This window comes from Lactuca saligna, chromosome 4 (assembly GCF_052625555.1).
Source record: "Lactuca saligna cultivar CGN05327 chromosome 4, ASM5262555v1, whole genome shotgun sequence".
NCBI lineage: Eukaryota > Viridiplantae > Streptophyta > Magnoliopsida > Asterales > Asteraceae > Lactuca > Lactuca saligna.
The window spans coordinates 35,675,161-35,692,764 of NC_136420.1; positions in this window are offsets into that span (position 1 = coordinate 35,675,161).

Below are 17,604 nucleotides of genomic sequence, written 5' to 3' on the forward strand. Positions count from 1 at the left end.
TTTTCTTTATTCTCTCTAGTTTTTTCCTCGATTTGCGTGCCAATTACATCCCTAAGCCCCAGTATGATTTTATAACGAAGTTTTCCTGTCCCGGCCTACTAAAAAATAATATAATAAAAATAAATTCAAAATTAGCCGACGGAGTCTAAATGAAAGTTGTAGACCATAATCTCACCTACGCGTGGATATAAAGAACGTTAAAAACGGAGCTCGTATGCGAAAGTTATGAATTTTTGAAGATCGTGGCACGCATACCAAAGCTTATCCGAAGCGTACACCCAGCGTACTGAGTACGCCCAACGTACTTGCAAATTACGCCCAGCGTAATCCCAGATGCAACATCCTATAAATAGAAACCGAGATCATCCATTTTCTTTGCTCATTTTCTTTATTCTCTCTAGTTTTTGCCTCGATTTGCGTGCCAATTACATCCCTAAGCCCCGATATCATTCCCGAGCCCCGAAGCAAGTTCCGAAGCCCCAAGGATCCCGAGAAGTGAGATTCCCGAGCCAAAGCTCTGCCCGCGAGAAGCCCGTTTTTGTGAAGATTTTCTAGATCTACCCAAGAATACTACTTCTACAAGTCGTAGTGTTGTCCGATCTTCTGATCAAGTGAGTGTATAGTCACTTTGATCTTACACATAGATATGAAGTATTTTATAAAATACGTTATATATATATATATATATATATATATATATATATATATATACACACACATATATATATATATATATACATATATATATATATATATGTATGTATGTATATATATTGTTGTTTATATGCGTGAGTGTATAGTTACTTTCTTCTACCACATAGATATGAAGTATTTGCTATGAAATACGTGCTATATGTTTACACTTTGTTTGTTTACTTGAGATGGATGTTGAACGAATGTTTTATACAAGTTTTTAAATAATTTAAATTATATATATATGTAATTTATATCTACAGATATGTTGGGTAGAACATGGGTAGATGAAATAGTTGGTGCGTGATGAAAGATGAGTTTGAGGATGAGACGAAAGATGATATAGATCATAAGATGAGGGTGACATGTGAAAAATGAGAGAAACCTTTACCCAAACGATCGCCCCGTCATTCAGCAGAGTAGGGATGACAACCACGGACTATTCTAGACAGTCCAGTGGAACACTAGCAAGCTCGCAACTTGTAGGTGTTGTGGACTTGATGTTCACCAGTGTACTCTAAAAACCATGGCAACTATAGATTTAGTGCCTCATAATAAAACGATGGTAGCTATGGATTTAGTAAAATGTAAATGAACCATGGTAGCTATGGATTTAGTAATATGAACGATGGTAGGTATGGATTTAGTACTATGTAGATTAACCTCAGGCAGCAATGGACTTTGTGCCAATTCCTTAGGACAATTCCTTAGGAACGAATGAAGCAAGTATAGTCGATTCTTAGGGTAAAACCCTAAGAAATAAATAAGATAATGGAGATGGGTAATTGGGTTGATTATTTGATGATTGAATATAATAATTATATTATTGTGGGTTGAAAACCCTATATGCTCACCAGGCTCCCAAGCCTGACCCACTCAGTTTTCTTTGTATAACAGGTATCAATACGAAGACATATTGCACTAAGAGACTAAAGGAGATGTAAATCATTAGTGTAAATAAGTGTAAGTTCTGTTTATGTTTATGTGTCTATATCGGAACATGACATCCCCATGCGACCAACTCCTTCTTAACTCTTAAAAGTCCACAAGAACACAAACAAGCTTATCATGGCCACCACAAGCTTCAAGAACGGATATTAGGGTTTGAGAGGGTTTAATAACTGAGGTAGGTGGCCAGAAATGAGACCATCTCTTTCTTTTTATAGGGACACTTCACTTGATTAGGGTTTCCTTCTGTGCCTAGTACGCCCAGCGTACCCCCTGGTACGCCCAATGTACTAGGTGGCTCTTGCTTAAGAAACACGTGCATCTGTACGCTAATCGTACGCATACGTACGCCCAACGGACTTTGCTGCCACACTTATCCGCCTTAGGGAATCCTCTTGCCAAATCTTCAAACTTCCATAACTCCAATTCCAAAGATCCTCATACCTACGTAAAGGTGATGAGATGCCTTATGATTCCAGAAACTCGCCATAACCCGAGACTTCCTCATGCCCGACTTGTGGCCCACGAACCCTAATCATGGACCATCCAGATCAGGATGTTACAATTCTCCCCCCACTTAATCAGATTTCTCCCTCGAAATCGCTTCTTATCAACACTTAGATTGAAACCAAGCCTAAGAGGCACCAATAAAAAGCACCTCATATCCCACCACTATCTTTCCATGGATGCCTGAGTCCAAACAGGAACTCCCAAATCCAGAACCAAAATCAAACCCTCTGTCGCTAAGATACCCCCTTTCTGACCTTCCCAAAATCAGGATCTCCAGTCGCTTGGCCCGCCGCCAAACTGTCCACTCATGTTATCACCATGATAGTCTCCCCTTGAACCTCAAACTCTGATAACTCACTTCTCATCTGTCTTCACAAGACAAAATCCAACAATCGACTATCGATCTCTCATACTAATGCACCAAACAATCTGGATCACGCCCCAAAGAATGGAAGGGTTCAACCGGAGTTTCCTCCTTGGGTTGAGCGCCAGCGTTAGAGGTTCCTTCATCGGTCGACTCTTGAATTTCTTCAAGATCGATTGACCTCCCAGTGTCCCGTTGGCTTATGATTTCTCTCTCTCTAAAAACTCCTCTCCTCTTAATGAACACAAAATTATCACTCGATCTATAGAAGAGATATCGAAAGGACTTCTGCGGGTAGCCGATGAAAATACACCGCTGACTTCGAGGCTCGAGCTTGTCGTGGGTTTCTCGTCTTACGAAAGCCTCGCAACCCAAAACCTTTATATGTGCTAACGAGGGAGCCTTCCCTTTCCACACCTCATGAGGTGTTTGGCAACCTTCTTCGTAAGAACTAAGTTAAGGATATAGGCAGCAGTTTCTAAGGCATACCCCCAGAATAAGATAGGTAGTGAAGCACAAAATCATCATGGAACGAACCATGCCTAGCAAGATTCGATTACGCCTCTCAGCTACACCATTCAGCTGCGGTGTCCTAGGTGGTGTCAATTGCGAAACTATTCCGCATTCCTTGAGGTAGTCGTGGAATTCAAGACTTAGGTACTCTCATCCTCGAGCAGATCGAAAAATCTTGATTTTCCTGCCCAATTGATTCTCCACTTCTTGTTTAAACTCTTTGAACTTTTCAAAGGTTTCTTACTTGTGCTTGATTAAGTAGATATACCCATATCTGCTATAATCGTCGGTGAAAGTCACATAGAAGTGGTTTGTATCCTTTTTGGTGGATCTAAAGGGACCACACACATTGGTGTGTATAAGATCTAATAAACCCTCACCCCTCTCACAAGTGCCAGTGAAGGGTGACTTGGTCATCTTTGCAAGTAAATTGTAACGCCCGTAGATCAGGGCAAATCAATTAAGAGATGATAAGCGTCAAAAAATGACTTTTTGATAGAATATTATTTAGAATTAATAACCTTAGCTAAGTTGTATTATATGTCACAAGGTTTCCGTGGATATAAATAGAAATCGAGATCATCCATTTTCTTTACTCATTTTCTTTATTCTCTCTAGTTTTTGCCTCGATTTGCATGCCAATTACATCCCTAAGCCCTGGTATCATTCCCGAGCCCTGAAGCAAGTTCCGAAGCCTCGAGGATCCCGAGAAGTGAGATTCCCGAGCCGAAGCTCTGCCCGCGAGAAGCCTATTTTTGTGAAGATCTTCTAGATCTACCCAAGAATACTATTTCTACAAGTCGTAGTGTTGTCCGATCTTCTGATCAAGTAAGTGTATAGTCACTTTCATCTTACACATAGATATGAAGTATTTTATAAAATACATGTTATGTGTGTGTATATATATATATATATATATATATATATATATATATATATATATTGTTGTTTATATGCGTGAGTGTATAGTTACTTTCTTCTACCACATAGATATGAAGTATTTGCTATGAAATACGTGCTATGTGTTTACACGTTGTTTGTTTACTTGAGATGGATGTTGAACGAATGTTTTATACAAGTGTTTAAATAATTTAAATTATATATATGTAATTTATATCTACAAATATGTTGGGTAGAACGTGGGTAGATGAAATAGTTGATGCGTGATGAAAGATGAGTTTGAGGATGAGACGAAAGATGATATAGATCATAAGATGAGGGTGACATGTGAAAAATGAGAGAAACCTTTACCCAAACGATCGCCCCGTCATTCAACAGAGTAGGGATGACAACCACGGACTATTCTAGACAGTCCAGTGGAACACTAGCAAGCTCGCAACTTGTAGGTGTTATGGACTTGATGTTCACCAGTGTACTCTAAAAACCATGGCAACTATAGATTTAGTGCCTCATAAAAAAAACGACGGTAGCTATGGATTTAGTACAATGTAAATGAACCATGGTAGCTATGGATTTAGTAATATGAACGATGGTAGGTATGGATTTAGTACTATGTAGATTAACCTCATGCAGCAATGGACTTTCCAATTCCTTAGGACAATTCCTTAGGAACGAATGAAGGAAGTATAGTCGATTCTTAGGGTAAAACCCTAAGAAATAAATAAGATAATGGGGATGGGTAATTGAGTTGATTATTTGATGATTGAATATAATAATTATATTATTGTGGGTTGAAAACCCTATATGTTCACTAGACTCCCAAGCCTGACCCACTCAGTTTTCTTTGTATAACATGTATCAATACGAAGACATATTGCACTAAGAGATTAAAGGAGATGTAAATCATTAGTGTAAATAAGTGTAAGTTCTGTTTATGCTTATGTGTCTGTATCGGAACATGACATCCCTAGATTTTGTTATATAATGAAAATACTTTTCTTTAAGAAATGTTTTGATAAATTCTTATCATATTTTGTTTTGGGGACAAATTCCACAACAATTTTCTTTAAATGATTACTCTGATTTTAAAAACAACCTATAAACAAATCGGTCTTCTCTGGCCGTGAAATTGGGGATGTCACATAAACAAGTGTAACACCGTATGTTTCAAAACAATTTTTCTTTTGAAAAATGATAATTCTCAGTACATATTTCACAAAACATCATTTATTAAAATCACAAAACATAGCTCCATGTGTAATAAAATGGTAGTGCAGGATCCTCTTAACTCTTTCTCTTGTCTGTACAATCAAGTCGGTGCCATCCCGTAATCCAAATAAGAAAACCTGAAACACATAACACATAACACGGTAAGCACGAAGCTTAGTGAGTTCCCCAAAATACCACATATAACACATATTAGCCACTCAAGGCTATAACTCTGTGGACCCTCTGTTCCTAACTCTGTGGACCCTTTGGTCCTATCTCTGTGAACCTTCCGGTTCTAACTCTATAAAATCTAAAACATACATAGCATAAATCACATAGAAATAATGCATTGTATCACATCATATAAATAACATACAAAATACTCTGTCACATAACTCTAATTACCACTCTAGGTAAAGTATAGTGAGAAGACTCACCTCGGATGAAGAACAGCTCCAATAATCACCGCTGCTACGCACCTGACTCTAACTATGTGCCAAACCCACAGTAAATCTCAATTAGGAGCTAAGTCCAACCTCTCACTCATAGGATCTAAAGATAGACCACCTAATAACCCATTAATATCCTAAGCCCATTGGGCCCACTAAAGCCCAATAATAAATGGGTCCTCACACGGCCCAATTCCCAACCAAAAAGGCAACCCCAAACCAAGGGCCCCAAAGCACATATATACACTCCACTAGTCCAAGACTCTATTGCATGGAGCCCAAACTCCAGGCCCAACACTGAAGGCCCAAAACATAACTCAAAAGCCCACAGAAGGAGTTACGCGGGGCGTACCCTCCCTGGTACGCTCAACGTACCTAAACACTCAAGAAACTGATCGGGGACCTCAACCCAGTATGCGGGGCATACTGGAATTACGCGGTGCGTACCTTCAGACACGTTTAATCCATTTTTTGGGTCTTAACCCGTTAAGACCTTAGCTCAACTCTTGGATCTGGACTTCCTAACATCTCTCACTCCATAAAGTTAACAACTTTAAGCCTTTGCATGGTTGATAAGGTCACAACACATAAAAACTATTACTTTCTTAACCCAAAATGCTCATAACTCATGCATGGGTAGATTCACACGATCAAGAATTTATTTTTGTGGTTCTCCACCACTAGCAACACTTAAAAGGACAAGTTATTAAGCTATGGAGTGCATCAACTCATAAAGCCTCAAGCTTGGGACTAAAAACCCTAAAATGGACCCTAATATGCACAAAACAAAAAGAGAGGGAAAGCTTGGAGCTTTATACCATAAAATGGTGCTCTAGCCCCAAGAAAGATCAAATCCACAGCCTGCACTTGAACTTCACTCCCTTCCATGCTCTTTCTTAACTCTTAAAAGTCCACAAGAACACAAACAAGCTCATCATGGCCACCACAAGCTTCAAGAACGGATATTAGGGTTTGAGAGGGTTTAATAACTGAGGTAGGTGGCCAGAAATGAGACCATCTCTTTCTTTTTATAGGGACACTTCACTTGATTAGGGTTTCCTTCTGTGCCTAGTACGCCCAGCGTACCCCCTGGTACGCCCAACGTACTAGGTGGCTCTTGCTTAAGAAACACGTGCATCTGTACGCTAATCGTACGCATACGTACGCCCAACGTACTTCGCTGCCACACTTATCCACCTTAGGGAATCCTCTTGCCAAATCTTCAAACTTCCATAACTCCAATTCCAAATATCCTCATACCTACGTAAAGGTGATGAGATGCCTTATGATTCCAGAAACTCGCCATAACCCGAGACTTCCTCATGCCCGACTTGTGGCCCACGAACCCTAATCATGGACCATCCAGATCAGGATGTTACAATTCTCCCCCCACTTAATCAGATTTCTCCCTCGAAATCGCTTCTTATCAACACTTAGATTGAAACCAAGCCTAAGAGGCACCAATAAAAAGCACCTCATATCCCACCACTATCTTTCCATGGATGCCTGAGTCCAAACATGAACCCCCAAATCCAGAACCAAAATCGAACCCTCTGTCGCTAAGATACCCCCTTTCTGACCTTCCCAAAATCAGGATCTCCAGTCGCTTGGCCTGCCGCCAAACTGTCCACTCATGTTATCACCATGATAGTCTCCCCTTGAACCTCAAACTCTGATAACTCACTTCTCATTTGTCTTCACAAGACAAAATCCAACAATCGACTATCGATCTCTCATACCAATGCACCAAACAATCTGGATCACGCCCCAAAGAACGGAAGGGTTCACATCCCACCAGGGCTCATTCACTGAACTGCTATACTAACCCATCCGAACAGTGAATTCTCAACACTCTGCCCTCAGACACAAGACAATAACTGTGCCCGCTAAGAAGTGTCCTCAACCACAAAAATATCCCCAAGCCTCAGCTCTATTTCACATACCCCTTTTAACATTGAGCACTAGGTCTGAACTCAACCCATCCGTTGAACCTCCAGGGTCCATTGCATTGTTTCAACCGCCTCAAAGGATGCCTTCTCACAATAACTACATCGGTCCATAGTAACACACAAGTCATGAAATTCGCCTTACCTCAAGCGAATTCTATACTCCCACTGAAGGTCGACTCAGCCCCGACCTATGTCGTTCACTGCTCAAAGTTCCATGCATCTCTCGGTACTTCCCGTACCCGAGTAATGACCTACACAGGTTTAAGACATCAGATGATAAACAATAGCCCTCAATATGGAATCCATCTCTGAATCCGGCATCTCATTCCACCTACTCGATACACCACTAGAGTCAAACTAAACTCGAGAGTCTGGTCTGGCACAAAATTGGGACCACTCGTCCCAACAAACATTCAACTCGTGACCCATGACCTGCAACCCATGCACACTTTACTTGACCAAATTCTTCAGATTGCGATGTCCACACCTTTACTCAGAATATAATGATTCCTGATCATTGAGGAGACCCCGGTCTCGGCCTTGGTCCAACCACCAGACTCCCAAGAACTCATAAATTAGGGCTATTCAAGCCTAAATCCCTTCTACTTCATGCTCTAGACAACAGTGCTGCATCATAACAACATCTCGCTAACTAGTGCGTACTATGGCTCTTCATAGCATCACGACACCCTCCTCTCTGACTAGTGAGTACTACAGCTCCCCATAGCATCACAACCCCTCTCTCTAACCAGTAAGTACTACAGCTCCCTGTAGCATCACAACACCCTCTCTCTGACCATTGAGTACTACGGCTCCCATAGCATCACAACACCCTCTCTCTTCACTAACTCATTGAACTGCAGCTTTTCGCGATCTCACCCCGCTCACTCTTACCACTTCACAATCTCATTCTCAGATCGACGCCACACAACGATCATTACTCATGCCTTACGGATCATCCATAGATAGGTGCACGCACACCCATCCAAGCTAAGCAACACTACTTCGGACGACCATCGTCGCGACAAAACCTCTTTTTCTCGCTGCAATTCACATTCTCAAATAAATCCCTTTGATGTCAATTAGTTGAAGGGCCTCCCACCAAAACCATAGACACTCGATAACCCACTTGGCATCTCAAGCTCAAAACTCAAAATAATCCGAGATTTAAGACATTAAACTCGGATACCCCGGAATACTCCATATTCCGAATTAAAACACAGAGAAATTGCCAAAGATTCAAACACGAAGATGACAATCCGAAACTTCCTCCTCTATTGCCCAAAACTCATGCTAGAATACCCATAATGACTCTGAATTTGGTTGACTAATCAACTTCTTTCCTTCTCATACTGCATGTAATAGCCCATACTCTGAACCAGAAACTCTCAATCGCCAAACTAACCTCACAAGCCAACCACCTCGAATTCACCATTTAACCTTGAAGGATTCCTAACTACCATAAGGTCTCCGAACAAAGGCCACTTGCCGTGGAGACACTCATCCTTTCTCAAACACGTACCAGATGCACTATCTCATTATGCACCTCTCCTTGACCAACAATAACCCTGGTCTCAGAAATCCGCACCGCAAGCCTCTCTATCCAGATCTCTAACCATTCTCGGATAGCTCTCTGATCCTTTCAACCAAAAGACGTGGTCCTCCCCTACTTAGAGTTCGGACCATCACCAACTGGTGCACCAACACTCTATCCCTCGGACTGTCTCCACCAGCAACATCGCACCCAATCTCGCAAGATGCTACGCAACGCACGATGATCTCATTGATAGAGATCGAACAACTCCAAATACCCAAATCTCATAAATAATCCTCAGAACTTACCATTGTGACTACCTCTAGTCATTCAAAATCTCACATCATACCCTCACCGGACCTTCCAAATGTCCAGTATTAACCCTAACTCCTAATATGGAAATAATGAACTATCATACTCCTCATCCTCGACTCCTCGTCCAACGCTCCGACACGTCCCTTATCATAAGAGAAGAAATCATATTTCCACTCTCTATACACATCAAATACAATAAGAGTCACCACCCTGATATACTCCTCTTGGTCGTCCAATGATGCAGCTAACACATGCGCTGCTATGCTCCAATAGGGTGTATCTTGGTCCTTGTCCATCTCAGTCCCCACTAACAACCTGCTCAAGCTATATCATTCCCTCGCGACGGACCTACTGTTAGATACTCTGATTGAAGATCACCATCAGTGCGATCCCATAAGGCTCGCCCCCAACTCAGAAACCGAAATCTCGACACCTTATCACATCTCCCTCCATAAATGGAAATAGCACCACTCGGGTCATAGAAGGTGCATCTCTCCTATCGGCCGGTTGTCCAGCTCAGACCGTATTCTTTCATAACGTGCCAACCCTACTCATCTCTGAGTCTTGCAACTCTATTGGCATATTACCAACAATCCCTTGGAGCTAACTCGATTTCCCTATCAAGGGATGCTCCATTAAAATTCGTTCATCCTGGCCTCCTAGCCCATATTCTATCTCATCTGATCATAGATTGACCCAAACACGACAGGATAACTGGAAAAGCACAACACTATCCGCTACCAAGCATGGTACTTGAACCAAGACATCACCTCTCGCTCTGCCACCGATCATGGTACCCAAACCATGACATCACCTATTGATCTGCTACTGATCATGGTACTCAAACCATGACATCACCTCTCAATCTGCTACCAATCATGGTACTCGAACCATGACATCACCTCTCGATCTGCTACTTAGAACCTCTGGAATACTCCTTGCATCGAGTATGGGTCCTCTGCTTTCAGTAGTACGGGCCCATACTACCTGCCACATCTAGCCATACTCTCTACATGGACCACCCCAGATTCCCTAAGTAGCTGCTCAACCTTCTCATCGCCAATCTTAACACGTGTGCTCGCTCCTTAGCAAAATGCTTTACTTTGTCAGCGTACTCATCTAACTAAGGCCACTTCCTAGGTTCTCACATTTCTGTGCCATCAGCTGCTGAGAAACTCCTTATGATTCCAGTCATCTACCTCCTGAATATCGTCACATTCACTTGGTAGCTGACTCCCATCATCGGGAGTTCCACAAAGCACGAAGCAAGTAGCATTCAGGCGTCGAATAACCACATATAACCCACTCTAGGTGATAACTCCACTATCTCTACTCATACTCAAAAGATATCACCAAACTCTGCAACTCTCCCTCCCGTTATATCTAGCTACTCTCTCGATAGGTTTCACAATGCTAATCTAGGTATCTCTCCTAGATCACTCCTCTACCCAAATCCATTTCTACCAAGGATTCTTGTTGGATACTCTTACTTAGCACATACTCGAAAGTGCATCACATATAACAACAACTCCTAGGATAAGGCATCATAAATCAAGCCACTCTAATCCTAAAATATGATATACCTAGCCTATCTCTAGCATGCATAATATCTCATAACATATTTCATAACACAAATGTAATGGTATTTTAGGAAATCACCGTTCGGGCTCTAGCTGATTGTACACACTACTCCTTCCACTTTCTCTTAGAAACTCTTACTTGTTTTAGAAAAATCATTTATTTTGAAAATTTTCCTCATTTCCACAGTTTGAGTCCAGGCATACCCGAAGGTACATCCGAATCCCTCAAACCAAGGCTCTGATACCAACTTGTAACACCTTAAATTTCAAAACAATTTTCTTTTGAAAAATTATAATTCTCAGTACATATTTCACAAAACATCATTAATTAAAATCACAAAACATAGCTCCATGTTTAATAAAATGGTAGTCCACGATCCTCTTAACCCTTTCTCCGGTGTGTACAATAAAGTCGGTGCCATCCTGTGATCCAAATTAGAAAACCTGAAACACATAACACATAACACGGTTAGCACGAAGCTTAGTGAGTTACCCAAAATACCACATATAACACATAGTAGCCACTCGAGGCTATAACTCTATGGACCCTCTGGTCCGAACTCTGTGGACCCTCTGGTACTAACTCTGTGAACCTTCCGGTTCTAACTCTGTAAACTCTGAAACATACATAGCATTAATAACATAGAAATAATGGAGTGTATCACATCATATAAATAACATACAAAATACTCTGACACATAACTCTAATTACCACTCTAGGTAAAGTATAGTGAGAAGATTCACCTCGGATGAAGAACATCTCCTATAATCACTGCTGCTATGCACCAGACTCTAACTCTATGCCAAACCCACAATAAATCTCAATTAGGAGCTAAGTCCAACCTCTCACTCATTGGGTCTAAAGATAGACCACCTAAAAGCCCATTAATACCCTAAGCCCATTGGTCCCACCAAAACGCAATAATAAATGGGTCCTCACATGGCCCAATTCCCAACCAAAAAGGCAAGCCCAAACCAAGGGCCCCAAAGCACATATATACACTCCGCTGGTCCTAGATTCTATTGCATGGAGCCCAAAATCCAGACCCAACACTCAAGGCCCAAAACATAACTCAAAAGCCCACAGAAGGAGTTACGCTGGGTGTACCCTCCCTGGTACGCTCAACATACCTAAACACTCAAGAAACTGATCGGGGACCTCAAACCAGTATGCAGGGGCGTACTGGAATTACACGGTGCGTACCTTCAGACACGTTTAATCCATTTTTTGGGTCTTAACCCGTTAAGACCTTAGCTCAACTCTTGGATCTGGATTTCCTAACATCTCTCACTCCATAAAGTTAACAACTTTAAGCCTTTTCATGGTTGATAAGGTCACAACACATAAAAACTCTTACTTTCTTAACCCAAAATGCTCATAACTCATGCATGGGTAGATTCACACGATCAAGAATTTATTTTTGTGGTTCTCTACCACTAGCAACACTTAAAAGGATAGGTTATTAAGCTCTGGAGTGCATCAACTCATAAAGCCTCAAGCTTGGGACTAAAAACCCTAAAATGGACCCTAATATGCACAAAACAAAAAGAGAGGCAAAGCTTGGAGCTTTATACCTTAAAATGGTGCTCTAGCCCTAAGAAAGTTCAGATCCACAGCCTGCTCTTCAACTTCACTCCCTTCCATGCTCCTTCTTAACTCTAAAAAGTCCACAAGAACACAAACAAGCTCATCATGGCCACCACAAGCTTCAAGAACGGATATTAGGGTTTGAGAGGGTTTAATAATTGAGGAAGGTGGCTAGAAATGAGACCATCTCTTTCTTTTTATAGGGACACTTCACTTGATTAGGGTTTCCTTATGTGCCTAGTACGCCCAACATACCCCCTGGTACGCCCAGCGTACTAGGTGGCTCTTGCTTAAGAAACACGCGCATTTGTACGCTAAGCGTACGCATACGTACCCCCAATGTACTTCGCTACCACACTTCTCCACCTTAGGGACTCCTCTTGCCAAATCTTCAAACTTCCATAACTCCGATTCCAAAGATCCTCATACCTACGAAAAGGTGATGAGATGCCTTATGATTCTAAAAACTCGCCACAACCCGAGACATCTTAATGCCCGGCTCATGGCCCACGAACCCTAATCATGGACCATCCGAATCAGGATGTTACAACAAGAGTCACACACGTTATCGTCCCTAAGGTCGAATGACTCCAACACTCCATCCTTTTGGAGTTGGTCTATGCGTTTCTTGTTGACATGTCCAAGATGACAGTGCCACAAGCATGCTTTATCCATATTATTGGAAGAATCGACACACTACACATCATTTCCTAAATTATCTACAACCATCACAGTCTCATATATTCCATTACAAGGCAATGCTTCAAAATATAAAACATTATTAAGATAAGCATAAATAGAACCCTTTTCATTATCAAATGAATATCTAAAACCCTGTCTATGTAAACAATGAAATGAAATGATGTTTCTAGCCATATCTGGCGAATAGCAACAGTTGTTTAAATCTAAACCTAATCCATTACTAATAACTAAGGAATAAACTCCAATCTTGGTGACATGTAACGATCTTCTGTTTCCTATGCTTAGATTTATCCTTCCATGCTCCACATCCATATATCTTCTTAGTCCTTGTAAATCAGAACATATGTGAAAACCACATCCTGTATTAAGAACCCCATAAATAGCATGTGATGAATCCTTGATGGCTTGCAGATATTCTGGGCAGCTTCTCTTCCAATGCCCTATCTTGTGGCAGTGGTGGCACTCTGCCTCCTTAGGGTTAAAGTTGGGTTTAGCATAACCAACTTTGGTTCCACTAGAAGAGGTACCACCTTGGGACTTTCCCTTGTGGTGGCCCTTTGAGGGAGCCTTCCTCTTCTTGCCCTTCCCTTGACCTATTGCCAATACAGGCACAACAGTGGGAGTGGGATTCGGTGCAACATACTTATCCGTGAGATTGCTCACAACAGTCCTCAACAAGCCTTGAAGCTTGCTCAAGGTGACCTCTTCCTTATTCATGTGGCAGGTCATGCAGGACTGGTTGTAGAAGGGAGGCAAGGAGTGAAGGATGATGTCGATTTCTTGCTCTTCATCGAATATAACATTTAACTTTACCAGGCGATCAACATATATGTGCATCTTTTGCAGATGCACGGTAAGGGACTCTCCATTACCCATTTTGGCAGTGATCATCGAAGTGATGATCTCATAACTTTGTTGCCTAGCGCTCTGGTAGTACCGGTCCAACAAGTCTTGATGCATTTCATATGGGTACATATCCTTATAGGACTTTTGAAGTTCAACAATCATGGTCGCCAACATGATGCAACAGACTTTCGTGGCATCACGCTCTTGGGCCTCAAAGGCGGCAATCTCATCGGGCGAGGCAATGTTAACATTGATCTCCTTCAGCTTCTTATTGAGGACATATTCTTTGTCCTCATAGTGAGTGACCATTCGGATGTTACAAATCCAATCATTGAAATTGAACTCATCAAAAATCACTCTCCCACATAAGTTCATAAGTGAGAATGAGCCTGAGGAGTTGGAGCCGGAAGCATTGTTGTTGACATTCAACATCTGAAACAAAAAAGGACAAAGTTTGATTAGAAATGAATCCCTAATTAAACACCCAAATGAGAAATTAGGGCTAGGATATTAAAGTAATACATGCACGTATGCAGTGTGCAAAGGGTAAGGTAGTCTTTTACTTTTACATTATAATTGTACAGAGAGGTTCCATCGTAAACATAACTTCTTCTTTTTTCTTTTCTTTTTTTAAATTCAAATCTTCTAAAACTATATGCAGACAGAAAGTTCACTGGAACAAATGGATTGGATCAAACTTTCAAAAATGAAAAGGATATTAACCTTGAAATAAATGCAAATTTGGTCGTTATTATGATTTTTCCTAATGATTTCATTTGCTGCTACGATGGTAAATTTAAAAAAGCAATTTTTTTTTTCAAAATTTGGGTTACCTCGCTTGCTGATCCACTTTAAAGACCGATTGTAGAATGTAAGTTTTCTGGAATTCTGATCAGGTTGGCTTCAAATGTTGGCTTATCTGGTGTGCTGATCCATTTTGAACACTGATTGTAGAAGGTATATCTACTATTGTTTCCCATGTCCCTGTTTAAACCATTAAATTTTTGTGTCCCAAAATAAAAAATTGAGTATTATCTATCGACAACAACTCATGAAGCATTGTCTAAATCAAACGACAACCAATTGAGCACGTATATGTCATTTCTTCTTTTACATAGATACCCAAGAACCATATGTACAGATCTTTATGCTTAGGAGGTTCATTCTTTTGGATGAATTAATTGTTTAGTATATGTACTAATTTCCTTTTCGTTACGTGTAGCTTTTAACTATATTTTCTGATGTACTTTCCTTTTGTTTTACACAGATTTGATGGAAATAAAGGGAGATAAAAATGACATCAAGGTAATTTCGAACTGATTTGCAATTGTGAAGTTTTTTTTAGTTACAACCTGAACACATTATCTAGGACGATTTTGAATGAATTGTTGATTCTAATTAGCCCTCTTTATCGGTTGATTGGAAACATATACGTGGTAAAGGGTAAAACTAGAAATTCATGGTAATTTTTTTGCCATAGTGACATTTTTTATAATTAAGTATGAATTATTTATGTAAAACATTTATGCACAAGACCTGTTTTATAGTCTTATTTATACATTATTAAATGAATTGAGTCTTATTTATACATTATTAAATGAATTTAAATATCAGCAGTCATAAATGACATTTTCTTCAAACTTTTGTTTCTTTTATACATACATATTTCAAAAAAAAAAAAAATCCTTTGTTCTCATGCATGCTTATGATGTTCCTCTGTTCTCATGCACGTTTATGATGGTTTTTCTAGGTAAAAATGGTTGTAGCATCAACCTGAGATTCGGAATTATGGTCAAATATCTATTAGAAATTTGGACCAAAATACCCCTACATCATGTCTTACGTCGGTTTTCTTTGACATTAGCGGCGAATCTAACCCCGCGAAGCGGGGTTTCCCATCTAGTTAATGGATAATAGTTGTCCTACATGTCTAGCCTACACCATAGTTATATTCATAGTTCACACTTTGTACTGGTCTATAATAATTTTTACTATAGTTTTGGTGGGAGAAAAGAAAGGAGAACTAAAAAGAGAGATAGAAAAAAAATGTTGCTTACTCCCATGTGGAAAGGAGACCCAAGAGGGAGGTGGTGGCCATTAATCGGTAGAGCACGACGGAAATCACATATCAACAGTCCGGCAACATAAACGACGATGACGTTATCTTTGACAACTGGAAGCCAGTGTGGATCGGAGAAGATGCAGTTGTGTGGCATCGTTATTTCCAACAGTCAGAGTAAATTTTAGGTTTTTTTAATCTCTTTGAGATAAAATAAGAATTATATAAATATGATTAGAATTTTTATTAATTTTATAGGGTTTTACCGTAAAATACGTTTTAGTTTCCTAATATTCTTTTTCCAAACAATATCTCTTTTAAATTCTTGGAGTGATTTTCGGATGTTTCATTGTTAATTTGTTTAGATTTTTGTTAATATTTAAATTGTTTTTAACGATTGAAACGGAGGATGAGAGGGGCCTAATTACTCAATGACTCAATGGATTGGTTGTTCGATAATTTTTTTATAAATATTTTATACATACTAATTGTGAGACTCATGTATTACATGAGTTAATTTAAAAAAAAAAAACTAAATATAAATGTCAAGATATTTAAGAACTTTGAATTTTATAAGAAGATAAGAAGAATAATAAATTATTATAATGTAAATTTATTTATCTTTTAAATTTAAACAAATAATTTAAATAAATAAAAAAACTAATGAGCTTTAATTTAAGGAATTTGAAAATTAAAATGTAACTTCATTAATTAAATTGATATCGATTTATTATTACATTCATTGTAATTATTATATTAAAATAGTATGTGAAATTTAATAAACTAGAAAAAAAAAATCATAAAATGACATGTGGGAAAACAAATAATTCAAAATAACCACAAAACAATATTTGATAAATTGAATGAGAATGTGATAAATTCTAAAAAAACATTTATTTATTAGAGAGTATATACACAAAAGCGGGAGGGCCATAGCCTCCGCAACCCCTGTTACGGTTCGCCATTAGAGGCAAGAATAGAACAAGATAGAATATATAAAAGACAATAACGGATATAAAGCAAAACCTCATAGACAAGAGGAGATCCTCATTGAGCTTTAATAAAGTCGCCCTTGGCAAGAGGCCGATCATACATAAACGCATGGAGATTGAGAGTATTTTGCAGTGGTTGACGTCAATTTTAAAACGGTGAACGGAAACAAAAAAAGATACGATTAAGATTTTGGGAAAATGACATAAAAACCCTTAAGTTTTTACAAAAATGTTGATTTTACCCTTGGACGTGTTTTAGGTCCAATAAATCCTAAAGTTTTATTTAATTTGTTCATTTTTACCCTTATATTTGGTTTCCAAGTAACTTACGGTTACTTAATGCCAGTAAAGCCCTTGAATTTTCAAAAATGTTTGGATTTACTGTTAAGATTTTCAAAAATGTTCGAATATACCTTTACATTGATTTTTATTTTGATTATTTTGATTATTTTG